This window comes from Drosophila suzukii, chromosome 2L, assembly GCF_043229965.1.
Source record: "Drosophila suzukii chromosome 2L, CBGP_Dsuzu_IsoJpt1.0, whole genome shotgun sequence".
NCBI lineage: Eukaryota > Metazoa > Arthropoda > Insecta > Diptera > Drosophilidae > Drosophila > Drosophila suzukii.
This window is the reverse complement of record NC_092080.1, coordinates 25,308,548-25,321,558: the sequence shown is the minus strand read 5'-3', so window position 1 is coordinate 25,321,558 and position 13,011 is coordinate 25,308,548. Positions and strand designations below refer to the sequence as shown.

General features: G+C 38.9%; 1 protein-coding gene, 1 long non-coding RNA gene and 1 other non-coding gene across 3 annotated transcripts in view; all 3 read left to right on the top strand.

Moving 5' to 3' along the window:
* The window catches only part of Sema1a (semaphorin 1a), a 233,220-nt gene that overhangs the window by 152,138 nt on the left and 68,071 nt on the right, over positions 1-13,011 (top strand). The window lies entirely within an intron of this gene.
* TRNAD-GUC (transfer RNA aspartic acid (anticodon GUC)) lies at positions 6,013-6,084 on the top strand. Its single transcript has one exon. It is a non-coding gene; the product is annotated as a tRNA-Asp (tRNA).
* LOC118876927 (uncharacterized) lies at positions 9,860-11,811 on the top strand. Its single transcript, XR_005013858.3, has 2 exons — positions 9,860-11,625; positions 11,698-11,811. It is a non-coding gene; the product is annotated as an uncharacterized lncRNA (long non-coding RNA).

The following is a 13,011-nucleotide window of genomic DNA, read 5'->3' as shown; positions in this document are numbered from 1 at the left end:
AAAAACGTATTTTTGGCCAAAAATCGGATCGGCTGGCCCAGTGTGCAGCGTTCAAATTGGACCATGCGTTAATAATACAAAAGCAAATAAAGGAATCGACGCTAGGTGGCGCAGTCGTGTGCACCCAGAAAAATAAATTACCTAAAATGCCCAAAAATCGTCTAAAATTTAGGTAAAATTTGCCTAAGCCTGGACATAAGTCCATGTATGGCCTTACATTTAGAAGTCCATGACCTAACATTTTAGGTCACTAATGATTTCAAGTAATTGGATGCTTAAAAATAGTATTTGTAGTACAATAATAATTTGTTGGAAGTTACAAAAGCATTTTGCCACGAAATCGTAAGGGCTTTGCTTAGGGGAATAGGATAAGTGGTGCGTCCCGTCACTTTTTGTCCTCGGGTTCGAAGTTCGAGTCCTGCCCAAAACACGTTTTGTTTTATTTTTTCTTCTAATAAGTAAATCTGGCATATTTTTCAATACAATAGTTATATTTAAAATTGCTAAGGAAATATTTAGCACATTTCCTAAAAACTTTTGACTCACTGTGGCCCTAGCGGGCATCGGAACCGGGGTACTCTCACTTCAGATGCAGACCCCTTACCCAATGGGCCATCGCACCATCTAACGCATGAGCGTGTAAGTTCAAGTCATAAGTAACGCGTCGGACTGCCGCGCAGAAGACCCCGGATCGGTTCCATTCGCGGACAAAATAAAAGTGATTGTTTTTTTTATCGAGATAAAATATTAACTTATCCGAATTCACTATAATAGCCAATTAAAATAAAAAAATTGTATTAACATCATGGATAAACATTTAAGATTTTTTTTTAAATACCCAATTTTTAGGGCATAAAAGACCTCAAATGTTCAATTTTTTAATAATACGGCTCAGTTAGTTTTTCTAAAAAAAGTACATAAAAAATATGTGATTTAAAATTTATAAGCTTAGGGGAATACAAATATTATTTCTTTAGGTCAATATATAACAGACATATTAAGTTTAAAAAGTTTTTAGCTGTCAAATTTTCCTTGGTAAAGTGCAATCACTTTATTGCCAAAACCTAAAATATTCGTGACCTTAAAAAGTATTGATAAAAGTTAAAAAAAAGGTTTTTTAGGTCATGCGCGACCTGAAATTTTGTTCATCATTTCTCTGGGTGTATGCGTAAAAAAGTTATGGGAAAATCAAAAATGTGAAATCCGTTCGGTTTGTAAAACAACGTTTTTTTTTTTAAATTACCGAGATGTAGATGTAGATCACAAAATCAAAGGGTGACATAAAAGTTCTAAGCTTTAACACATATTACCTAAATTGGTCATGCGCAACTCGAGGTATAATTAAAAAAAGATATCCAGTTTCCGGTTGATTTTTACTAGTCGTGCAACTAGTTACTTCTGAGAAATAGTATGGCATCTACCGAAATCAAAAATAATATTTAGTGAAAAATGATGTGAATAGTAAAATTTTGAATTTACGCCAAGTGGATATACAACTGAACTGGAGCAATATTTGGGATCTCTTAAAAAGTTGATAATAATTATTGGATAGAGATTGTACAAAATGTACAAATATTTGTCAAACATTTCACGAACATTTATCGTGATCCACCGTAAAAAGCTTCAATAACTTTTGCCTGAATTCACCGAGTACTTCACACGCATAAACCTCTTCAGTCACCTGCAGACAGCCGATGGCATTCGAGCACGGTTACTTAACTGTTACCGCTACTGTACTGAGGGATGAAAGAACCGCAAAAGAGGGCAAATGGCAACAACGAATGCTGCAAAGCTGTTATAAGGAAACCCCCCTAGTTGCTTTCTTCACCACGTCGCGAAAACTCACTCAAAATAAATGCGCAATTAATTTTCATGGTAAAACTCGAAAGGAACTTGAAGCAAAGGTTGCGCCGAGTAAAGTGAAATGGGAGCGAAGAAAATGTTGTTTCCTACTACAAGTTCTGCCATTGGAGGGCAAAAAATAATAATAACAAGCTGCTTGACTCTGGCGAAAAGTCCACAAAACTTTGCTTAGTATGGAAGCAACGAAAAAATAAAACCAAGTAATGAAAGGCAGCCAAGTAAAAAGCTGTCGAAACATCAAAAAATATTATTTTCAATAAAAGCAAGCGTGTGAAGTATTTATTTATTTTTTCCCAGTTTTTGAACTCTACAGATGAATTTTCGCAGCTAAAAGAGAAATTTTAAATAACGAAACACTCTTTGAATTTTTTATTATTTTGGCATACAATTTATTAAAATTATTTATTTTTCTTGCTGTGTGAACACTTATTAATTTTTATTTTACCCAGAGCTTTGCTGAGTGAATATAAAAGTGGAAATCAAAATATTCGGCGGCCACAAATGAGCAAAGTTTTCTTTCACAGCTTCCACGTACTCTTTGGGTTCCGTTTGTCCCTATTTTGCTTCTGTTTTTTGTTTCCTCAACTTTAGCGAAAATCTGGAGAATTTATTGCTTTTGAAATGCGGTTGCGCATAAATGTGCAGTGGAAAAACATTAACAATAGAAAAATCTGTAACAACTGCGGTCTCGAATGGAGCCGTACGTAAATGAAATGAAGAAATGAAATGAAAAATCCTCACATAATTGCAAATGCGTGAGATACTTGCCAAATGGCGAAATTATTAAAATGAAATGGAAAAAGCTTTCCACAGCCGCTTCTGGGCAGTATAAAATTCCGCTGGGTCTCGGGTTTCCCCTTTTTTATACCAGTTACTCGTAGAGTAAAGGGGTATACTAAATTCGTCGGAAAGTATTAAACAGGTTTAAGGAAGCGTTTCCGACCCTATAAAGTATATATATTCTTGATCAGGATCACTAGCCCAGTCGATCTAGCCATGTCCGTCTGTCCGTATGAACGCTGAGATCTTGTAAACTATAAAAGATAGAGAGTTAGAAAGTTGTAGATTCTTGAGCTTCTTGCGCTGCGCAAGTTTGTTTCAGCAGGCTGCCACGCCCATAAACGTCCATAACGCTAAAACCCGTTTAAAACACTCTTTTGAATATTTTGGGAAAAATGTAAATTAGATTTTGTTTTGATTACTGGGTTTTGATAAGCAAAGGAAAATCTCATTTAAATTTTTCAAAAATCGACATGCCAAAACTTATTTAAATCACACCATTTATTTACAAGTTATGGGTAAAAAAAAGTGTGCAATTTTAGAACACTCGCTTTGCTGCTTGCATATCTCCATCTCCCTCGCACTCCCCTGAGCTGAGTAAAAGGAATTTGATAGTCGATTGCATCGATTATAACATTCCCTCTGGTTTTTTAATTTTGTTCAGATCTTCGGTCCTCTAAACCATTTTCAAAGCATATGTTCCCAACTATTGCTTTGACGGCTTCCCAACTTGCGCACGTTTTTCTTGTGACTTGTAACACCCAGTTCTGTCGAAGCTATATATATTACTATATATACACGAGCAAATGAAAATCTGCTTTGATGACCCGATCATAATAGGACCGGAATCTAACTCGGCACGCTTCAACAAAATCAGCGTCTTGCCTGCACCGGCAAGCTTGCAGCTTTCCGAATGTGAAAAGTTTATAAAGTGCATTAAATAAGTAGGTCGTAAAATATATTTTCGTCACAAAAGTTGATAACAGAACTTTTGTTTGTTGAAGGTGCGATCATCACAAGTTTTTTACCTCGATGGGAGGTGTTTCTCTTGACTTTTTATAAGTTAATAATTTTAAGGGCGATTCTTTATAGAAGCCTATACTAAAACGGATATTTCTAATTTCAAAATCATTTTTCGGAGAGGAAAATGTTATTTTGTATCATACAATAAAGTATCTAGATAAGCCGAGCCAAGAATAAGATTTGACATACAGGTTTATACGCTTCTGGCTCATCGCTACTTTGTTATTGCAATATGAATCGCCCTTTTGTATACCTTTTTTTCATTAAAAATGCCAATTAAAACAAGTCAGTTAACAACGGGTAGGCAGATTCTAATAATGCCCATCAAGCTAATGTTTGCTTAAAAAAGTCACACGACCACTCTACGGCTCATAAACCGCATAGGACTAACGCCCACAAATCGCATACTTCAGTCGGGAACGTCACTATCAGTAGTGGCGCAATCTAAAGGCGAATTTAATATACCCGTTACTCGTAGAGTATAAGGGTATTTTGTATTCGGGGAAAACTAGGTAATAGGTAGAAGGAAGCGTCTTCGTACCCATAAAGTTTTTAAGTTGCTTAACAGAGTAACTGAATCTAATCCGGTTTAAGCGTTATGAAATGAAATACAGTTAAAAGAGCTTTACTTTTAAATGTATTTAAGTACGTAATCCATTATTTTTGTGCTTGCAAAAATATTAAAAACGGCTTTCCGGACAGAACTAATCAATATTCGAGCCCACAGACCGAAAAGGATTTAATTCCGCATCAAACATGCATTGTTTGGCGGCAGGCCCAGCATAAAGTGCATGAATATTTCATTCTTCAACTACCCCCCTCGAAGGCAGCCGACATAATTGAGTGCTCTTTTATTTAACATGCAAAATTAATGACCGGGGTCTACATGAATTCAATAAAACTATAAATCAATAAGCGCTCAAATGCCCATTCGCACAGTCTGAAGTGGCGGATAAAAAGAGTGGCAGCATGAGAATAAAACTATTGCCCGCTTTATAAATTCAATGGAGTTGGTCAACGAAGCACAGAAATTATATTTTCAACCCTTTTTCCATCAGCAGTTGCAGTAGCTGTACGAGCAATGTTTTATGTTTGCTTTGCAATCAAGAGCATATATATTTTATAGGGTTGGAATAGCTTCTCCTTAGGGAAGACCCTACTTTCCGACTACTCTAGTATATTCTTTTACTCCACGAGTATATAAATATAAATATTGTAAAGTTCCTTAAACGCTAAAACGGCTTACTAAAGCTTATAAACATTTTATACCCGTTACTCCTAGAGTAAAAGGGTGTGTTAGATTCATTGGAAATTATGTAACATGTAGAAGAACCCCTTTCCAAACCTATAAATCACATTTATTTTCTTTCGGGATCACTAGCCAAGCCGATCTAGCCATGTTCGTCTGTCTGTCCGGAGATCTCGGAAACTGTAAAAGCTAGAAAGTTGAGATAAATCATGTAAATTGTCGAGCTTATTTCAGCAAGGTGCCGCGCCCATTATAAGGCACAAAGGTTTTAAACCTGTCCAGTGCCGTGGAGCTGGCAAGTGTGGTGCGTGCCGCGCTAAACGAAATGCCTTTGAATTTTATTTTATTTGAAATTTGAAACAGAGTAACGGGTATCTGATAGTCGAATCACTCGACTAAAGCGTTTTTCTTGTTTAATTTTACTGTTAACGGCTAAATCGTTTGGACCTTCGACTCCCTACTTCTTCTAGTTTTTAAGCCGGGAGTGAGTGGGCTTAGTTGGACAAAGATTCTAGAGAAAGTCCGCAGCTGGAAGCGGCTGTAGAAAAAATATATGGGTGGAAGGGGGCGAAAGTACAATAGCGCAAAAGTTTCAAGTGGACTCGCATGTTGTGGCAGGGCTGTTGGGAGTTGTAAGGGAGTAGGTTTGGGGTCCGGAGAGGGGTCATGAGAATGCTGGTCGTTGGCATCTGTTCAGCGTTGTGGCACATATTCCACTTTTGTCTTTTATTGCGTGTTGCTGGTTCCTGCAGCTTGTAGCTCAGCTTGGCTACTCGGGCACCAGCCCGCCACCAGCTTGTATTTCATTGTTTTAAAACAATGTTTCTCCATTTGGCTGCGCTTCTGACTTTGATTTGCCATCCCGCTTGCACGCCCTTTTATTGTAGTCCGTTCACATGCTTTTTATCCGACTATGCCCACTGTGCAACGTGTGCTTTAAGACCTTAAAGCTTTCGAATACACATAGTTTTCAACATATATCTTGAAAACGATCTGAACATAATAATTTAGATTCGAGCTTTTTGAAAGCTTGTTCATTGTGTGAATCAAAATCGTCGTCGATGACAAATTTATTCTCTGGCACGTACTGAGTCATATCCTCGATAGTATAGTGGTTAGTATCCCCGCCTGTCACGCGGGAGACCGGGGTTCAATTCCCCGTCGGGGAGACGTGTAGTCCTCTTTTTTTCATATTTTGGTTCGTTTTCCCTTTTCAATTGAATGTTCAATGTGTCTGCATAATAATAAAAACATTTAAGCAAGTAACAAAGAATTGTTCAACTCGTTTCATTTCTTAAAATGTAATCTTCTTGTTTAAAATTATTAAAACATTTTAAAATTATTTAAACAAAAAATTAAATTTTAAGAAAGGAACGAGTTGAACAATTATTTGTTACTTGCATACATATTATTATATTAATACAATACTTATTTAAAAACTTTTTGATTGACCACGACTTGTCATTTATTTTCTATACGAATTTCTTGTGTTTGGAGTCGAAAGCAACAACAACAAATTGCTTTTCTAAAGAAAAAATAGTTTTTGGCTACTTTTTTGGGACTTAATCCCTCCACCAAGAACAGTCAACAAACAAATTAAGGCGAAACTAATAAATTTTAAACACTCAACAAAATGCAAACACAAACCGAAACCTCCAGCCCCAGCACTGTTTGTGGTTGTTTCTGTTGTTGGTCACGCCCCCTTACTCCACCGCCCACGGAAAGGGCACTTAAATAAGTTTGGGAGGGATTTGGCTGGCCATTTTGGTTGTTTCCTGTTTGTTGTGGCACATGGCGTACCTTAACAAAGTTTCTCTTCAAAATTGAGTTGCCTTTCTGGCTGCTATGCGAATTCAATAAATTTGCCCCAAGAAATGTGGGTGTGGGAGTGTGCGTATGTGCTTGGGACAGGCAAAGCGAATCTGAGGAGATGCAAAGAGAGTAGCAGCAATACCAGAAACAGAAATAGAAAGAACGGCAGCTAAGGGGAAAAGTTTTCACAGGTCCTGTAATATTAGGACCACAGAACGGAAAGCAGAAACAACATTTCCATACAGTGGCGTAAGGAGGATATAATCGAGGGGGTTGGAGGTAATAATAGGTATACCCTTTACTCGTAGAGTAAAATGGTATATTGTCTTCGCCTGAGAGTAAAGTGTACGTATTCTCGATCAGGATCACCATCCGAGTAGAACTAGTCAAGTTATAATCGATGCCTAGCAAAATATAAACGCTAAAAAGTTGGGAAGGTTGTCTGATTGTTTATTTTGAAGTTGGTTAGCTGTGTATGGGTATCTGATAGTCGAGGCGCTCAACTGTAGCTGCTCTCTAGTTTGTCCTTTCTAAGCTTTGGCCAATATCACCAATATTAGAAAACGCAGGCGAATTAACATTTTTATTAGAGGGAGGTCCATATGCTGCTGTAGCACTTTATTTACCAAAAAAAACGTGTTTCTTCTTTATCTGATGCAAACAATGACATTTGTGCAGTGAAGCCCCTTTCTTATTATTTTCCGCCATTTTCAGCATGCATACATTCATGCGCAGTACACCTGCGGCTATGATTTAAAAAAATAATAACAACACAAAATTGGTGAAAAATTGCAAGCGAAAGGGCAAAGGAATCTGGGTTACAAACTTTTTGGAATTGTATTCTCTCTCTGTGTGCGCGTTTTTGTTGCCCGCTTATTGCCCTCAAAGGGAATTTATGCCAACGCGAATATTTCCATTGATTTTAGTTTTCTTATTGCCATTTTGCCATCCGCAATATAAAGGAACCCCAACGGTATTTGCATCTTTTAAACTACGTTTTGTTTCTTTGGACTCTCTTGTCACAAGCAAATAAATTGCTGGCTGGCTGGAAAACAATCGCAAAAAATACAAAAAAATCTGAGGGCAAAACCCAGAAAAACCAGCTGCAACGGAAGCGAGCGAGCAGCGAACCAAAAAGGCAATATGCACAAAGGGGCAGGACTGTTCCGGATTCCATTCCGCTCCCAATTCCGAGCGCCATTCGATTATTCATTTTACCGACAGTCGCCAGGCACTGTCCAACACAGTTGCAGGACGCGATGTGCATTACTAAAATGGAGCTCTAATGGCTGCTCCAATTGAAAACTAATCAGTGAATTGAATGAGTTGTCAAAAAAATGGGGTAGCAAATGGAAATCACTGGTCTGAGTATGTGGTATTAAAAATGTATATCGCTACAAACTAATGAAAGCACGCCCAAAGCTCAATCGACGAAAAAGAGTTTAATTAGTATTGCACTACATGGGGCTCAGAAGACCCAAATTGATAAAAACATTTAAGAAAATTGACAGGAGCAATTATTTTAATGCACTTATATACACTTGTGCCGTTAAAAATGGTCTTTCCTGCGAACCTTTTCGGAAAAGGAGTGCGAGAAAGATGGATATGTTCAAGAACTTCAGCGTCTTTTTATTTTAAGCAGTTTTTTGAGTTTAAAAGTATACTTATACACAAAACAAAACAGCATTCACGCTTTAACTAAACGCGTCTGAGGGCGTTAAAGTGGGCACATTGGGATGACAACAACTTTACGAGAACGACTTCTGTGCGTTCGATGCGCACATATATATAATACTGCATATATCCTAAAAATACCTAATTGCAAAAATTTGACTGATTAGGTAAAAGTTTTAACTAAGAAGATTTTGAATGGTTGTAAGACGACCCTGGTAAAACAACATTACATTAATGTGATTTTTAAATTTGCTATGGAGTTCGGCGACCAAGTATAAGTCACCTTACGTTTCCTCTTAAGTAACTGCACTCTATTAGCATCTCCATAACCTTTCAGTTTTCAATTCATCAGTTGCCAAGGTGATAATGCCAAGGCGAAATTATTGCCTTTGAGAGGTCCCGACCCCGACATGCCAAGTAGAAAAAAAGACTTGGATTCGACTTCAGCGCTTCCCTGTTTCTCTCTTTCATTTTGACAAGTATTTTCTGCGCTCGCCCCTATCTCTTATTCTTATCATTGTCTTTGCACTTCTTCTGAGCCTGTGGCGCCTTTATCTTTACTTTCAGTTTACTTTATATCTTTTGTACTCTTTATGTCTTTTGTACCTCTGGTACGTGTGCTGCACGCTTGCCTCCGTTTCCAGCAGCGTAAAATTAAAAAGCTCGGGCCTCCTTGGCCGGTTTCAAAGCAAGAGTCTTTCCAACAACCCACCCCCCACTTCAGACTTTCGGCTTCATCGGCTTTCCGATTAAATAAATAAGGCGCTGCGCAAGAAATTTACTCCGACAAAGTGCTGAGCAGGCTGAAAACTCTTTGCCAGGACTTCGACGAGCCTCAAGCAGTCGAAAGGATCTATAAATTGTGTATATGCCTTTAGTCATAAAATCAAGCAATGCTGACACTGACGATTTGAATGCTCAAATCAGTTCCGGTGGATTTGTTTAGACCTTTCGTCTGCTCCAAAATAAATTCATGAGCGTTGGAAGCAAGCCGAGTCTAAAATTAAGAACAACCATTATTGAACATTAAAAGCACGGACTGACAGTTCCAAGTTTGAATTAGGAAAATAAAATACAACACAATTAAGTTATTTAAATTAACTTACTTGCTGTACAGAAACAACTATTCATTCTTGGAACGATTAGACGGTCCGAAAATAAGGGTCATATGGCTATTTTTTGACTCCTATAATCGCTAAGACACCAGCTGTGGCTATGTCCCCAAATCGAGGCCGATGCGTCGATGCAAATTTGCGGGCGGCTCACCCAGCTCTAGTAAACAGTTAAAAACACGTCCACTGCCGTTGGTGTGTGTGATCTGGCCAGTTGCCAACGCTCGATTGGACATCAGCCGTTGGCAGAAATGGGAAGTAGCTGTAGCTATATTTCCCAAGCTGTTACTTTCAGGAGGTACGTTTAACCTTAACCGTACCTACGGATTTTGCGTGGAAAGTACCTTTAGCTTTTTTCTCAAATTGTTATATTCGCCAGGTACGTTCTTTTAAATATGGGTGTCTTCTTTCTCGAATAGGTGCTCTTAAAGTTCTTCTAGTGTGACAAGCAACTATTTTAAACATCAGGAATCAAAACCTGTAAGCCCAGTTTTAGTTTATCCCAGGGTATCCCATTGTTAATGGGGCGTTAGACTTAAAAAAACAATCGACAAAATAACCGTGAAAGTCATTAATTTCGTTTTATCGAACGTTGAGGGCTCAGAACTGAGCGTTCCATTTTCATTTTATTGTGTAACACTTCGTAGAAAAGGCTCTATATCCTGATATATCTATATTTGGGTCAGTTAAAATTTGTACCTTGTTCCATCACTGCAGTTGGCGTTTTATGCTAGAGTGCGCGTGCCACGTGAACCACAAAGGCCCGCAAAGCGGATTCCGCCCGGTGCCAGCGTCCGTTTTATGGGTCATTGGATCATCAGTTCTGCAGTTGTGCAGTTCGTCGGCAGGGGAGCGAGTTGCTAAGGAGGACTTGGGACTCGTCGACTCGAGGTGGCCCCGCTCCGGATCCGGACTGATGAAAAGCCAGCAAGCACATAACCTACATGAGGCTGTCACGGCACTGAGATGGCTCAGCCATGTCGAGATGAGCCGGGCAGATGTCCTCCGACCGACAGCCAAACGGCATCATTAAACAGGAGCAAAGTGCCCATCCTCGTCGTCGCCATCATCAGCTTCATCATCATCCGCGCGGAGGACCAGTTGGCGATTCCACTGAGGATGGGTCATGTATTGCCCTGTGGCAATACACATCAACTTCAGCACGTGCTGGCGATGTGGCGATGTGGGCACTGCAAAAAAATAAAATCCTAGGGACTTGAAGTAGTCAAGCATTTAGGACCCGCGCCGGAAGTTTCTTTAGAAGTCAGAAGAATGCATAAGCGCTATTTTTCAAAGAAACAAAATTCCCAGAAAATAATACAATTTGATTGCCCATATTTTGTTTACTTTATTTTTCTAGTTGAAAAGATCAAAGTACGCAAGCATAATACAGTATAGTAAAATGGGATTATTATACCCGTTACTCGTATAGTAAAAGCGTATACTAAGTTCGTCGGAAAGCATGTAACAGGTATATATTCTTTATCAGCATGACTAGCCAAGTCGATCTCGCCATTACCGTCTGTCTGTCCGTCCGTATGAACGCTGAGATCTCGGAAACTATAAAAGCTAGAAAGTTGGGATATGGCATGTAGAATCTGGAGCTTATTACGCAGCGCATTTTTGTATCAGCAAGGTGCCACGCCCACTGTAACGCCCGCAATCGCCCACAACGCTAAAAGCCATCTAGCACCCACATTTTTGAAAAATTTAAAATAGATTTTTTGTTGATTAAAAAAAGAACGAAAAAAATCAAGAACATTTTTCATGAAATGCGAACAATCCGTTCTCCATTTTTAGTTCTCACATTTCGAACGTTTGTTCACGAAAATTGAACGGTGTTGGTAACAATTACTACCGACGAATAACTTTTTTCCAAATTGCGAAAAATGTTCTCAGATATCGAACGCCGTTCATGAAAAAGCTGCGATAGACGCGTTAAAGTCTTTCGAAATCGATAAATTATCAACATCGGTCATAAAAACATGTATGTAGGTCTAGTGTCCCGATTGTCCGCACTTGAAAAATTCGCTCGGTGGTCCAGCTACTAGAGCGTCCGCCTCCGACACATGGTAGCACAGGTTCGAGTCCGCGAGAAGACGGTTGTGAATTGTAAGTTTTATTAAAATACTATTTCTAATGTTTATATGTACTTCTATTAATAAATAAATTCTTTGTCTTCAGCAAAATATCCAAAATACATTGAATTCTAGCAATAACAAAACATAAGGTAGGAAATTAAATAAATCTCTACCAGGCGTCCAGAAAGTCTAGCGTGTAAACAAACCTCATTTTTTTTTTAGATTTTTATGTTCTCAGGTTAAGCCCGAAATGTTCTTAAACTGACACCATTCGTTCGGAACCCGACCCTAAAGTTTCGGTCACATTTTACGAACGACCGTTCATGAACTGTCAACAAACGGGCTCACGCACTTTTTGACAACGTTTGGTCTTTATTTTTGAACGTTTCGAACGAATTTTTTTCTGGGTGCACTTGATAACTACATGCCGTATCTCTGTCTCCCTCGCACACCTGCGAGTCCCAGTACATTTAGCTCTTGTTTTTCAACTGGTTAGTTTCTTCAAACGTTCAATTTTGCTAATTCTCAGTTTTAAATACTAAAACTATTTCATCTCTGACAAAGTTGGCTCACCTAATGGTTTGTCCTTTTCAGTAGATTACATACTCGTACGCCACCTTTCCCAATGGACGTGTCCTATCGCTGTAAAAGGCTCACGGCTTCCATAAATTTTCTTCCAGTATAAAATGCACCACATACATGTTTGTATCTGCCTTTCGCCCGCTCTGACATTTTCTATTTCGTGCCGAGCATTTCTTAGACGGGTTCTCCTTCTGGCGTGGCATTAAGTGCAGCCGATTTATGAGGCAACTGCAAGTCATTGTTTGATTGTGTGCGTGCCCCAGTCATTCCTGATCAATTACACCCGCCGACATTTGTTTGGCGGCTCAGGGCCCAGAGCCCATATCCCAGAGTCCTTGGACGCGGGGCCCTCAGTGCTTGTGCCCATACTAATGTGCAAGCGACATATCATTGTCACTGTAATAAGTGACGCGTGTACTCAGTGCTTGCACCTGAGTACTGGGACCCCTTCAGTGCTGGGAACTCAGTCACTTGGTAGCTAAGGCTGCCAGCTACAACGCACGATATTATTTATGAAATCGAAGATGTTCATGAATAAGATGATGAACCTATCAAAGATAGAGAATATCGATTGACTTAAAAAAAGTTTGCAGTTTATACGCCAGAATACACCAATAATAAAATAGCTATTGAGCAAATGAATAGAAACAATAAGTCTCAGTACTGGAGCTAACGCAATTGCTCTCAGACCAAAACCCTACCACAAATGGTTTACTCCAAAAATCTTTGGCGGAATATATTTGGAAGCTGTTTGAGCTAATTTTAAAATGTTCTCTTTCCAAATTTCTACTTAGCTACAGTACATATGGCAGCACTGTCACCGTGTTCATTCTCG